The 15,654-nt window shown below is 44.6% G+C and overlaps 1 pseudogene across 1 annotated transcript; it reads left to right on the top strand.

The window, feature by feature from the left end:
- Nucleotides 1-2,631: 2,631 nt before the first annotated feature.
- Nucleotides 2,632-4,865, top strand: LOC308155999 (thymidine kinase 2, mitochondrial-like; annotated as a pseudogene). The gene is made up of 8 exons: nt 2,632-2,664; nt 2,788-2,840; nt 2,923-3,012; nt 3,638-3,706; nt 3,809-3,897; nt 4,258-4,341; nt 4,457-4,537; nt 4,749-4,865. The product of its transcript is annotated as a thymidine kinase 2, mitochondrial-like (transcript).
- The last annotated feature ends 10,789 nt before the right edge of the window (nt 4,866-15,654 follow it).

Genomic DNA, 15,654 nt, shown 5'->3' with positions numbered 1-15,654 from the left:
CATAAATATAATTTAAACCCAACGAACAGCCATGGGGCTCCCTGTAACTAATCATTTATTTCTAAATAAACAGGATTGTACATCTCGTAAATGTGAATCGCGCTCCTTATAGGAAGGGTGTGCCTGACGCTTCCATAGGGCGCTCCGTTGGAACGGTGTACTCAAATCGGCATAATAGCGATTTTTTTTTGTTATGCTTGTTGTAAATAAAAGTTCTATGATGCATTGAAATTACATTAAACTAAGATAATACGATGGTTATCATAATTTTCAAATCTTTATTAATAAGTAATTACAGAAAAAGTTAATGACATTTCTGTCATGGCTTCCGCATTTTGGCCTACGAAAGAGTCGTAATCATGTCGTAATCATGTGCTACCAAGCGGACCAATCACAGTGCTTACGGTTGCGTAGGCACTGCCGCGTAGTTACATTTTTGGAGAGGTGCGCGTAAAAAGGCTGCGGGCCTACGTAAGCCTACGCCGTCGATTTTACGCAGAAGCATAAATTGGGCTTTACTGCATGTGTCTGTGTGTGTAGTGTGGTCTCACCTCTGTGTGTTTGTTACTGCATGTGTCTCTGTGTTTTGTGTGGTCTCACCTCTCACATAATATGTGTTTGCATGCAACTGCTGTGTGTGGCAATTAAAGACCTTCCAAGGTCCTGGTGTGTAGTGTCGTCTTATGATTGAGATTAATCAAATTCTCCATGTCATTCATCTATCAGTACAGATATCCCATTGGTGTTTCTTGATTGCTATATGTGACTTATATGTGTAATTATATATATATATATATACTGTATGGTATATAATATGTTACGTTACATGTGGGAAAGCGGTTTATGTACCAAGTCCACGGTTTATGCTGCCATGTCCCGGGACATGCCGGCATAAACCGCCAGGATGGTTCATGTGGGATAATACAATCTTACTTGTTTTGTGAACATTAGGGTCTAAACTTAAAGCAACAGTTGAAAATAAACACAATAAACCATTTCTTCTTTAGGGGGGGGGGGGGGTCTAAAACGACGCAGTTTTTTCAGCGATTGTCCAATCAGAATCGAGTATTTTAGAGAGCCGTGTAATAGCCTAAATAATAAAAAGAGCATTACAGTGATCTCTAGTAATATATGTATACAACCGTAACCCATACAGTAGGCTGTACTGTATACAGTATATGGTTGAGTGTTGTTTCTAACATATACAGTATTATATATGGTTCAGTGTTTCTTTATGTTTACACTTTACTCCAGCACTTACTTCTCCTTAATTATTTTTCTAATTCATTTGAGTGAGGTTTATCTTGTCTATTTGATTGGTTTTCTTATATTCTTTTCAAAGCACTGACTACTGAAATTGTATCTATTATCCCCATATTACAGCACTTATGCCAATGTATCTAATAATTATGCATGTTTAAGCCTAGAGACCTAACATACGGTGGCCGACAAGGGCAAACGCGCTGCAAAGACCAAAAGCATTTCCATTAGGAGAAAAGGCGCTACAAATACGGAATGCATTTCCATTAGGAGAATCGCGCTGCATATAGAGAAACGACACAAACTCAAAAACACATACAAAATCCAAAACAAATGCAACAACGGAAACGTGCTGCAGAAAGCCAAAACAAATACATTAACAGCAAACGCGCTGCAAATACAGAAACGATACAAAGTCAAAAACACATACAACCCCCGACAACACATGCAACAAGAAAACGCTGCAAATTCAGTTCACAACACAACGGAAGTGTTCACACAACGGAAGTGCAGTTCACAACACAACGGAAGTGTTCACACAACGGAAGTGTTCTGGGGGGGGAACGATAAGTGGAACGGACCGGAGACGTATTTGAACCGTGAGATTTGATCGTCAAGCCAAGGAGAGCCAAGGCGGCATAAAAAAGGCAACATTATAGTGATTATGTTCTTTTTTTTACATTAAGGCTTTAATATTGTGCCATTCTTCTTTCGTTCTTTTGATCATAAACAGTTGGCTAGTTTGCTAGCCACTTTCTAACCGTCTTGAATGAATGTGTACGTTAAAATCCGTGGCTAGCTATTTTATGGTGTTCTTTATGATTGTGTTCTGAATATTATTCTTTGATTATACGTGGATGGATGTCGAGTAGTTAGCTATCATTAACGTTAGTTGTACTGTACACACTGGACTGCTGCAGAAGTTTAGCTAACGTTAGCTAGCTAGCTAATGAACGTCACACCTCCCAACCAGACTGAGTTAACTTAGAACAAGACCTCATTACAACTAACTTATTATATTATAAAAGAGCAACAGATTCGCTTTGCTAGCGATCCTGGTGACACGTACATTTGTGTTAATTATTATTATTATTATTATTTTTTATTTTATTTTATTTTATTTTATCCCTTTTTCACCCAATTTAGTATCCAATTATACCCAACCTAGTGTCCAATTATCCCCTGTCGCCTATTGCGTAGGATCGGCCGCACGCGCACCCCGTGGCCGGCAGCCCAGATGAGAGAGCCGATAGACTAGCTACCGGCCCCTCGAGCCCAACACTATTATTCCGGCACCAGACGGGGGCGGTGTTGCGCGACGGATCCTTATCCGGAAATAGCCTCTACCACCCTCGGGAGCGGCCGTCTAATATGCTGCTCCCCGTGGGCCCCGGCCATATCCGGGTCTGGCGAGACCGGGTTTCGATCCCAGTCCCCAGTGGGCAGCTTGCACCAGAGACTGATGCTTAGACCGCTGCTCCACCGCGGGGCTTCATTTGTGTTAATTTAATCTTTTTGAGTTGTCAGGTGCTGACTGAGCCAGTTTCCAAATGGAGGAATGTTCTGGACACAATCCACTGGTGCGTGGACCTCACAAAGATACTTATTTATTTTCCTAAATTACTATTGTATGCAGATTATTGATCTCCTCCCATCCTACAGGGTTTGATGTACCAGGACCCTACTCGATGGGGCATCACATTACAGACTTATGTCCAACTAACCATTCTGGACCGTCACCTGTCAACAATAGTAAGTACACCAAATATTTGTGAATCTAGTAGTGAGTCTTCCAAACACTCAAAGATCACTGTATGTCTTAAACAAAAAACTTTTCTAAAAATGTATTAATAACATATAAATTATTATATATATTTATTATTAAAAACACAGACACTCTTGCCAGTTTGTATTAACAAGCCATTATTTCTATATGGGCTAATTTCTTGAAAAGAATAAGCGAGACAAACAAAGATTGTAGTCGACACTAGTTTTATCACCATAAGTTCATTGTAGGCTATGTATTAGGTTAAAGGAGACTTACTACAGATAAAGATGCACTGGTGCATCTCTTCAGGCTGCATCTTAACTGTCCCTCCTAAATACCTCATCCTCCCCACTTCCCCCAGTACAGTTTCTCTACAAAAAAAAGAGAAAGAAAAAAGGATAGATTATTCACTTACTTAGACAAATGTATTTGTTGTAAGTCGCTTTGGATAAAGTCGTCAAAAATGCTAAATTCCTAAAATGTAAATGGTGTCTTATCAGAGTTGCACACAGCTCACATGTTTAATCCATGGTGGTCTCTCTTTCTCACAGTGTATGTAGTTGTACAAATACATTACACAATAATCATGGTCTGTTCTGTGCTCCTCAGTCAGCCCCTCTAAGAATGATGGTCTATCTACAGTGCCAAGTACATCTTTGTGGAGAATCTTCACAGAAGGTACACGCGTGTGCATTGTTTCCAGCACTGCTGTTTGTGAGACAGGTCTTTGGGTCCATTACAGTTTCATTGAAGGACATGAGAATGTTGTGTTCTCTGCAGTGGGAAGATGCCAGAGGTGGACTATGCTGTTCTTAGTGAGTGGTTTGAGTGGATCACACATAACATTGCCATTCCTGTGGATCTCATTGGTAAGCTGTCCACAAACGTCCCTGTAGGACCTGACCGAGTACTATTTGCATTGTTAAAAATACTCTGCTACACTCTTAGAAAAAAAAGGTTCCTTTTGGTTCCATGTAGAACCCTCTGTTGGAAAAGTTTCTTCAAAAGGTTCTCCCACAGGAACAGCCACAGAACACTCTTTTTTTCTAAGTTAGATAGAAAGCAACAAAAAAGCAAGTTGACAGATTCTTAGATGTATCTTTCTGAAACATATTGAACCTCATCAAAGATAGTTGTCATCATTATGCCTTATTGATACTGTACACTTCTATTGTCTTAGTTTATGATTGTGGACCTTCATATAGGGCTTAATTTCTTCCCCGTTGTAGTTTACCTCCAGACATCTGCTATGCAAGACCTGCTATGAGAGGTTGAAGCAGAGATGCAGAGAGGAGGAGAAGATTATTCCATTGGTAAGAGTTGAAGAATAATACATAATCACCACTAATGTTGTGGTTAGTTGGCTTCACCCCAAAGTTTTGTGTCCATCATCTGCCTTTGTCTACCATCCTTCTACCCCCTGTATAGGAATATTTAGAGGTGACCCATCAGCTGTACGAAGACTGGCTGATCAACCAGACATCTTTTAAAGTTCCTGCCCCAGTACTTGTGAGTGATCAATCACTACCAAATAATGCCGCTTATCGTTTATGATATCCTGATGTCTCTTATTATAACCACTAATTGGTCATGCCAAAGAATCCTTGTTCTTCATCACTAGTTAATGGTAGAACAGTTTTCGTGATGGCAGTTTCACAGCAAATAATTATGAAGTATCTAATTATGAATACTTGGTCTTTTTTTCTTTTTATGCATCCAGGTAATTTCAGCAGACGACGACCTACAAAAAATGCTTCACCAGTATGAGGATAACAGAGAGAAGATTTTAGCAGCAAGCAATGTGTGAACCAACATTTACATAGTGTCCAAACAAGACCCAGAATGAACAACCAGAGTTTCTTCTAACTTCTAATCTCAAATTCAATTTGATCTGTCACACACATCTGTAGACACACTGGTTAGATAATCTGAAGTTTTTAGCACTGTATTTGCTGTTACATGTTATATATGCAGGAACAGAAGTAAGCTACATTATTAATGAAGTACAAACTTGAATGATATTTCTTTCAAGGTTGCTGACCAAAGGAGCAATGTATTAAGTGCTATCATTTACTTATTTTGTTGACAGAATAGCAGTCTGGAATTGTACTACAAGAACAGGACCAAGAGTCATTGTGTGAACCTATTATAATGCAGGTTTATTTATTTATTTTCCTAATTTTGGACTAGAAACAAAGTATTCAATAGAATGCTATTGTTTTAGGAAATGTCTAAAAACAAAACAGTAACAATATACAATGTAATTGTACAATGCAATGTAATTGTATACGGTATCCTAACTATCCTATTAAAATCATTTTAAGTCTACCATGCCGCACGTGATGGTGTCCCCTGCGGCATAATGTACTCTTGCTTTTCTATTGTGATCTAAAATCAGTGAGTCTTGATAACATAATAAATCATTGTGAAGAAATTGATGTAATCTTAGATAAATGTTGAAAGAGCATCAGTCTTTTGAAAGAGGAGATTGGTGCATCCCATATCCTCTGATAATGACAGATATAATCTAAAAAATGTAATTAAATCATCTGTGACTGAATATTCAGACAATAATAAATCTAAATGTGGGAATGTCCCATGTCTTTCTACTATGCTCACAGGCAATGGGAGAAGACAATGAACCTCCAAGCATTAAAGGTGCAGCTTTCTAAAAGCTTCCTAATGGTTGTAATAGTTAAACAGTAGCTGTCAGGGAATGAGATGCCTTGGAGGTAATATTTCATGTTCATGACTTTTCATGTATTTTGTCTATTTTAAATAGCTTTCATTGACACAATAGTAATAGTGATACATTTTTGGCTATATTATTCTGGTAGCTTCAAGTCACCTGAATAAGGGGGCATAATGACATGATCATATAAGATTAGATTCAACTTTATTGTCATTGCAGAGTACAGGACAATGAAATGCAGTTCAAAGTGCATGTCCTTATAAACAAACCAAACATAAAATAGACAGATAAAGGCCAGTGTCCTTCCCTACAGCAGATTTTAGAAAACACTTTGTTTGGACCAATAAAGCACTCTTCATGTACCGTTCTTCATCATGTGATCTCATTCCTTGATGGTTACCGATTTATCATGGCCATTAGCACTAGTTTAAAGATACAATCTACATAGTGGACCATTAACTTTACAATAAGTAAAGTTATTTCACCACGAAATGACATAATCATAATAATGGTTCAAATACGTCTCCGGTCCGTTCCACTTATCGTTCCCCCCCAGAACACTTCCGTTGTGTGAACACTTCCGTTGTGTTGTGAACTGCACTTCCGTTGTGTGAACACTTCCGTTGTGTTGTGAACTGAATTTGCAGCGTTTTCTTGTTGCATGTGTTGTCTGGGGTTGTATGTGTTTTTGACTTTGTATCGTTTCTGTATTTGCAGCGCGTTTGCTGTTAATGTATTTGTTTTGGCTTTCTGCAGCACGTTTCCGTTGTTGCATTTGTTTTGGATTTTGTATGTGTTTTTGAGTTTGTGTCGTTTCTCTATATGCAGCGCGATTCTCCTAATGGAAATGCATTCCGTATTTGTAGCGCGTTTGCCCTTGTCGGCCACCGTACTAACACCCTATCCAGCAGCCTCAACCCTGAGAGCACCTTTTAACCTAGTTCATTCAGCCTCACTCTCTTTTTTAATATCCAGCCGTTTGTAGCTGGGGTTAACAGAGAGAGAGAGCTGAACAGTGTGCCTGAGCACAAAGGACAATTGTGTCATTTCTAAACCCTTTTAACACAAAACCTAACCCTAACCCTAATTCTACCCTGGCTGCTATTAGTATGGAACAATTGGACATGGACAATTATTATAGATCAGATTGAAAATGTCTGCAATAATTGACCTTTAATTTTTCTTGTGACATCAAAATATGCTGGTATGTAACTGCATGTTAAAACACATTACACTAATGATATGAAACAACAATATAGCTCGAAGCAGAAAGAAGGAATGTCTTACAGAGACGGAGCTATGGATGTAATAACTGACCATCCGTGAGATCAACTTGAGTGTTTTAACCGTGTTTTGAAGCTATACAGTGTTTGTTAACAATGACATGGTTTAAAACAAGTAAAACAAGATTTTATTTTGGCTTCTGTTGAAGTAAATTAATGAGGCATTTATATAAGTTATATTCCTCAAGAGTCAATGGCTATATATTATCATTAATGTATGAGTCCCAACATGGATGTACCAATCCCAGATTGCCCCTTTAAAGCTGAGGTAAAACAGCTTCATGTCTTGTTGCTAGACGTACAGCTACTCCTGGCTATCCAAATCTGACACCATGATGACATCATTGCTTCGCTTCTCTTCATCAGGCTGAGCTGTTCAACACAGAAATGAAACAACATGATTTTATGTCATTACTGATATGAAATAAAATGTGATACTCAATGAAACACTGTTTCCTTTAGATTCACTGACTCAAGCCCCTCTGTTAGGGCTTTCACACCGGCAAAGAACCGTGCCGGTTCGCGTTCGCGTTTGGGAACCTCCGAACGTTGGCGCTGTCTGGCGAACGAGACCGCGTTCATACATATAACCAACCAGGGCCCCTCACCCGGGCTGGTGTTCGGCAGCAAGATCGACGTCATCGAACACCTGGCCAATACCACCAAGGCCCTCGTCATTCTCCTTCAGGAGACCCACTGCATATCAGCAGACAAGCTAGTTCTACAAAACTTTGAGCTAGCTGGGTCTACCCTGAGCAGGAAGCATGGCCTCGCCATGTTTGTCCAACAAAGGTTGAGCTGGACTCTCGCTGACCAATCCCCGGCTGACTCGGAGATTGAGTGGCTGTGCGTGGACGTTGCACAAAAAAAAATCATCAACGTCTACAAACCTCCACCCTCGCGAATCACACCAGTGTGTCTACCAGTGTTCCCCCACCCCTGTATCTATGCTGGTGACTTCAATTGCCAGCATGAAGACTGGGGCTACCGTACTGTGGGGAGCATGGCGCGTTCTGGCCTGCAGAGGGAGCCAGACTGCCGTTGGAGGGGGAATAATGAGCTGATTACAGACAGGTGTCAGTGATCAGACTCGTTATCCCACTGGTCTATTTAACCTGTGTGTGTTTGTTCCCTCGGGAGATGAGAAGGGCAGGAAGTACCTGCCGCACGGAGACGCACTGGGAGAGAGAGAGAGAGAGAGAGAGAGAGAGAGAGAGCCGCGGCGAGGACGCACGAGATCCCGAAAGGGGGTGAGGTGCGGGGAGCCGGGCAGACGGAGCGGGTCCCGAAAGGGAGAAGCAGTGGGGAGAGAGCGAGAGCTCTGCCGGGGAGCGAACGGGTCCAGAGAGGGGGCGTGTCGCGGAGCGGGTCCTGAAAGGGAAAGCAGCGGGAGCGGGTCCCGAAAGGGAGAAGCAGCGGGGGGAAAGACTCGCTCAGCACGTCGGTGACGGTGCTGAGCTGTGCGGGACTAAATAAAATACTTATTCTACACCTGTTCCTCTGTGTCGACCTCCCTCTGTGCCTAGAGACCCTTACACGTACCAACTCACCCGACGGAGAGAACCTGGCTGTCTGGGCAGCTAATAACAGCCTGGCCCTGTTATACGACCCCAAGGGCGCAGCCAGCTTCCGCTCCGGTCGCTGGAACACTGGGACGAACCCTGACCTGGCATTCGCGAGTGCCAGCGCTGACAACCGGCTCCCCGATAGACGTGTGCTAGGAAAGTTCCCGAGGTCTCAACATCGACCGTCACTGATTACAACGGCCAAACTCATGAACCTTGTTCCGAGTGAGCCAGTGAAACGGTGGAACTTCCGAAAGGCCGACTGGAAACGCTTCCGCCTCCTTACCAACAAATCCACAAGGCACCTCCCATCGCCTAACTCTAACAACGTGGATGAGGCGTACCGGGACTTCTGCGGCATGTTGGTGAAACATGCCGCGGACGTCGCATTAGCTACAAACCGTGTTGGGATGAGGCGTGTGAGAAGCTCCACTGTGCCTTCCTCCAGGCCCCTGCAGGAGCTGAGTCGGACAGGCTCGCAACAGCCTTGCTGTCAAGACTCAGCCGTAAAAGACAGGAGCGCTGGGAGGAGGCCATTGACTCCATGGACTTCTCGCACTCCAGCCGAAAGGCATGGAGTATCATGAACAATCTCACTGGCAGGTCCAGACACTCCCCGCGTCACTGCCCCATCTCTGCAAATACAATCGCATCACAAGTTGTGAGAAGTGGGTCATACGAGGGCAAAAAAAAAGAAGTGTCAGACCTCTGGAGGGCCCCAACACCTAGCAGTGACTACATCTCCGGTGAATTCACCCCGGAGGAGTTCGCTGCTGCCCTCCAGCATCTAAAGCCAGGGAAAGCTCCGGGGCCTGATTCCATCTGCCCAGAGCTTATTCTCCATGCCGCACTCAAGATCCCCAAAATCTGGCGAAGAGCCCTAGTTGTTGCGATCGCTAAACCAAATAAGCCTGAAGGGGACCCTAAGAGTTACCGTCCCATCTCTCTGTTATGCATCCCCTTCAAGATCCTCGAGCGTCTCATCTACGCCCGCATCAAACCAATTGTCGACCCGCTGCTCCCACGTGAGCAGGCCGGGTTCCAACGCGGGAGGTCGACCGTAGATCAAGTCACCCTTATGACTCAAGACATCGAGGATTGCTTTTCGGCAAAAAAGAAGGCCGGGGCCGTCTTTATAGACCTGGCGGCTGCCTACGATACCGTATGGCATCGCGGCCTCTCCTGCAAGCTGCTCCGCCTGCTGCCGGACAGGCACATGGTCAGAATGATCATAGAGCTCATCCGTAACCGCAGCTTTACCCTCACCACCGGTCGCGGACAGCTAAGCAGGCTTCGACGCCTTAAGAACGGCGTTCCTCAGGGATCGGTCCTGGCCCCTCTCCTCTATAATATCTACACCTATGACCTGCCCAACACACTCTCGCGGAAGTACGCCTACGCAGACGACCTCGCAGTGGTGTACTCTGCTGGAAATTGGCAGTCTGTGGAGGGGATTCTGAGCCAGGACATGCAGACACTAGTGGCACACTTCCGGAAATGGAGATTGAAGCTTAGCGAGGCAAAGACGGTGTCGGCTGCCTTCCACCTTAACAACAGGGAGGCTAAACGTGAGCTTAGAGTACACCTAGATGGAACTCCCCTGCCATGTTCTGCTGAGCCAATCTATCTCGGCGTGACATTGGACAGGACGCTCACGTTTCGCCGACACCTCGAGTCACTGCGCAAGAAGTTAACAGCTTGTGTGGCGTTGATGAGGCGACTGGTTGGGTCGGGCTGGGGCGCCGGCGCAAGGACCTTGCGCACGGCAGCCCTAGCCCTCGTTTATTCAACTAGTGAATACTGCGCCCCAGTATGGCCTTGCGCATTGTGACAGGATGCCTGTGTCCTACCCCCGTGGACAACCTTCCCATCCTAGCAGGCATCCAGCCCGCAGGCCTCCGCCGCATGGGAGCCATAGCACGTCTCGCCTGCCGGGCCGTGGAGCTTAATAACCATCTGCTCCATGATAGGCTCACTATAACAGCGGAGCCCTCCCGGCGTCTCAAGTCGAGACACCCATTTGTGCCTGCCGCACAGGATCTCAGGCAGCAATGCAGAGATCTCAACATCAGGCTAACACCTCCAAACTCCGCGACCACATCCCAGTCGCCGGCCCTGAGCCCCTCGGGATGGACTTGCCAAGGCTATCCTGGGTGAGGCTCAATCGTCTCCGGACCGGCGTCGGGCGTTTCCGCTCATCAATGCACAGATGGGGCTTGGCCCCAAATGCGTCGTGCGAGTGTGGCGCAGAGGAACAAACCGCAGACCATGTTATCCTGGATTGCCTGGTGTACCACCCACCCAACTGGATGCATGGTCTGTCGGTATTAGATGACGAGACGATGACGTGGCTTTTGGAGGGGTGTCCAGAAATATAGCCCGGGTGAGCCCCTCAACCAGGTCTCGGGGTGGTAAAAGGGTAGCCCCTCGGCCCCGAGCCTGGTGGAGTGGAGAGGAAAAACAACTACCCATACGCCGAAGAAGAAGAAGAAGTTCGCCAGACAGCGCCAACGTTCTGAGGTTTCCGAACGCGAACGCGTACCGGCACGGTTCTTTGCCGGTGTGAAAGCCCTATGTGTGCTATGGTAGTTACCATGGTGATGAACTCATTGAGGCACCTGACACCCTTGTTACCACAGAGTTACCTCATAGTTTCTTTATAAATACTGGATTAAAACCGTTAAAACATTCTATAAAATAATGTACGTAATTGTAGCAAAAATAACTGTCAGTAACGCTAATCTATAACTGCGTGGTGATTGGTCAAATGTATCCCCAAATGTACAGACACCATCTTCCCCGTCTCTGTCAAACCAATAGTAAATCAAGGGAGTGGCACATGTCTAGTATGTACAATCTCTGGTCATAACCAGAGGCAGTGTTCCCATTCTGACACCAGAGGGCACTGTTCCCATTCTGACACCAGAGGGCAGTGTTCCCATTCTGACACCAGAGGGCAGTGTTCTCATTCTGACACCAGAGGGCAGTGTTCCCATTCTGACACCAGAGGGCAGTGTTCCCATTCTGACACCAGAGGGCAGTGTTCTCCTTCTGACACCAGAGGGCAGTGTTCCCATTCTGACACCAGAGGGCAGTGTTCCCATTCTGACACCAGAGGGCAGTGTTCCCATTCTGACACCAGAGGGCAGTGTTCTCATTCTGACACCAGAGGGCAGTGTTCCCATTCTGACACCAGAGGGCAGTGTTCCCATTCTGACACCAGACGACAGTGTTCTCATTCTGACACCAGATGGCAGTGTTCCCATTCTGACACCAGAGGGCAGTGTTCCCATTCTGACACCAGAGGGCAGTGTTCTCATTCTGACACCAGAGGGCAGTGTTCCCATTCTAACACCAGATGGCAGTGTTCTCATTCTGACACCAGAGGGCAGTGTTCCCATTCTGACACCAGAGGGCAGTGTTCTCATTCTGACACCAGAGGGCAGTGTTCCCATTCTGACACCAGAGGGCAGTGTTCCCATTCTGACACCAGAGGGCAGTGTTCTCATTCTGACACCAGAGGGTAGTGTTCTCATTCTGACACCAGAGGGCAGTGTTCCCATTCTGACACCAGAGGGCAGTGTTCCCATTCTGACACCAGAGGGCAGTGTTCCCATTCTGACACCAGAGGGCAGTGTTCTCATTCTGACACCAGAGGGCAGTGTTCTCATTCTGACACCAGAGGGCAGTGTTCCCATTCTGACACCAGAGGGCAGTGTTCTCATTCTGACACCAGAGGGCAGTGTTACCATTCTGACACCAGACGCAGTGTTCCCATTCTGACAACAGAGGGTAGTATTAGATTGGTCAGCTAGCTGTAGGAGGGTTCTTACCTTACCTTACCCACCCACCCACACACTCACACACACACACACACACACACACACACACACACACACACACACACACACACACACACACAGTGGCTCACCTCTCACTGCCAGCCAGCTCTCTGGTGTGTGTCCTGTGTCAGAGTTGTTACACTTGTAGAATCCTTCGTCTGACTGTGATACTGCAGGGATGGTCATCTCTCCTGTCCTCTCATACGTAATGAAGGATCCATCTCTATAGAAATCAGCTGGGAGGTCAGAGGGAGTTCCCTGAGATCTGCAGCGCAGAGTCACAGCATCTCCCTCAGTCACAGGCAGGGCGGCGCTCTCCAGGATCACAGCACCATCTGTATAGACAGGAGCTGCACTGTAGATGGGGTGCACAACAATACAGTGTTTTTTATTTTCTATAAGAAAATGTGACATGGTTTCATTAAAAGGTCCTCATGTCGGGAATTGTGAAACCTCGCAATAGAGCCAAACAAGTCTTGTTGTGCAAAAAAATGTTTTTAGTTTTTTGGCGTAGGAAGACAAATGAAGCAATGAAGAACCCACTCGATATCATAACCAATAGTTTTACATTCACTAAATACCTACATTTAGTTAGCAAAGTCGGGTGGTGGGTATTAGTGTGGCAGTGTGTGTAGCTACTCCCACCCCAGCTGTATGTAAGTAGCCATGTGCGTGTGGACCTGTTTGTTGACAAGTTTACAAGAGGGATGCTGAAGCTCTCGCTAGTGCTATTAACAGAATTTCAAAAGCAGCCAGAAATATCGACAGTGGGCAATTAATGAACTCCTTAATATTGGACTATACAGAATGTTGCAGACCTACTAAACATGCAACATACTGTAGTATGTTTCATGCACCATTTTTGTGTGTTTGTGTGTACCAGCTAGCCAAACAAGTGTTAGCTAGTTAGCTAGCTAGCTAGCTAGCTTTGTTAGAGATATAATAGATTATAGAAAGAATAAATGCTTTTGTAATTAACTGTAATGTTGTGTGGAATCAAAACTAATTATAAATTCATTGATATGTAGATTTGCTGTAGAATAAGTGGATTGAAATGATTTCACTAGCCTACTTCGTACAGTACAGTACACTGAGAGTCTATGGAAAATGTACACTAGAGAAGTGTCCACACCTCTGACCTGACATTTGTTTCATAGAATGACGAAGTGAGAGGTTCTGAGAGATGACACCTTGATGTAAGTCACCAGCACTTCAGGTATTTGTCATTGTATAAGCAATTCTATTTTATGAAGATAGTAGTATTTCGTAAAAGTGGTGTGTTGGTAACAGTGGGCAATCATTTTAAATGTACTGTCTTCTTTTTTTATTACAGCTTTGATGCCCAGATGGGATGGGAAGGAACTACACCGAAGTCCCACTAGATGCTTTATGGACTATAAATACGACATTCATAAATGCATACACACGGACACAACATTATTATTTTTTACCATTCTATTATTGTATTGCTCAATTGTATCTTGCCTATTTTGTTTCCATTGCCATGAATTTTACTCTCTTGTACTTGTAATGGGATGTAATAAACATTTGGCACACATGGCAATAAAAAATCATGAATCTTGAATTATTATTATTTTGCAATTTAAACATGTCGTATTTATAGTCCCTGCAATTTTGTTTCCTGAGGGTTTAGATGACAACCCCACTGACAGATGACAGGTAGATAATGACAGGTAATGGGGGAGTGGTTGTCTTGAGGGTGTGGTTGTCTTGAGGGAGTGATTAGGGTGGAGTTAACCAGGTATTGTTCCCACCCATTACCACAGAAAAATTCTGTGAAGACTTTGAGCCTGGTTTTCTCAAAACGGTCATTTGGAGGGTATCAACATTAAAATACCCATGACTTCTTCAACTTGTTTCAGATTTCAATGTATGACACATACTTTTAGCTTACAATCTACCCTTTCATAATCTGGACAAAACAGAAAAAGGATTTTGCCCTACTTGCAGACTTTTTAACCATGCCCTGTCACAAATGTTCTTGATGAGACATCAAACTACTGTATAACTGAGAATAGCTTACCAGTCACTGTGATGTTGACAGCATTGCTGTACTCTCCTGACCCAGACTCACACCAGTACACTCCACTGTCAGAGGTGGATACAGAGGGGAGGGTGCATGTGGGTCCAGTTGAAGATTCAACGGAGGGACACTCTGAATCCTCTGACATCCAGCAAGCTTTCTCTTTGAACCTCATCACTCTCCATCCAGTAGAGTTCCCCTGCACCTCACAGCTCACTGAGACAGACTCATCCTTATAGAACTGAGATCTGTTGTGACTGACGGTCAGAGAGGCTGGAGGAGAGAGATCTGGGAGAGAGAGAGAGAGGGAGGGAGAGAGAGTGAGGGAGGGAGTGAGGGAGGGAGAGAGAGAAATATAGAGATAGAGGGAGAGGGAGGGGGGAGAGAGAGAGAGAGAAAAAGAGGGGCTTACAGGGGGAGAGACACACTAAGACACAGAGAGAGAGAGACAAAAAGGCTTGGTTCTTTTGGTTTACTACCACAAATTAATGTGTGTATCTTAAATTGGGAAGACAAATGTAATCTTCTTGCACTTGAATAGCATTAAGGTTCATGCAGGCTCACTAGTCAGCTATAGCTTTTATGTTGGCATGGCTATATGAACACACCTGCTAGCATGCTAAATTCACACGTAAGAAGAAAAGACAATAGTAACAATAAAAGACACAGGACATAAGAGACATAGGGCCCTATTATGCACTTCATAAGTCTTAAGCAATAAGACGAGGCGGTAGATCTAAACTTAAGACGTGGAGGCGTGGTCAAGGCCACTTTGCTATTATGCGTGCGGTAGTGGGCGCCTAAAACCCGGCGCTAAGCAAAGAAATTAGTCATGGGTGTGTTTTGGGCGTCTTCTCAATCAACCCAATCAGCGTGCCAGGTGCCATTCCCTTTAAGAACCGGCTGCGTTGAGTCTTTAGCGCTATGCTATTATGGAAGTCCTAAGAAGGAGGTCAGCGCGCTTCTCTGCAGAAGAAAGTAACAAGCTCGTGCATGATTATTTTCTGAATAAACACGACAATACCTCCGCTTGTGAGTTGAGAAGTATTACAGAGGGGTCGCTGGAAGACTGCAGGAATGACAGATGTTGATGTCATTATATTACGCACGGCATGCTCGTACTGTATGTGCACAGTATGCGGAGGCAACATACTGTACAGCGCTGGCCTCTCCCTTCTGAAATAAAGCATTTATACTGTG

Source organism: Nansenia antarctica (assembly GCF_963989245.1).
Source record: "Nansenia antarctica genome assembly, chromosome: 4".
NCBI classification, from domain to species: Eukaryota; Metazoa; Chordata; class Actinopteri; order Argentiniformes; family Microstomatidae; genus Nansenia; species Nansenia antarctica.
This window is presented reverse-complemented; position numbering and strand designations above follow the sequence as displayed.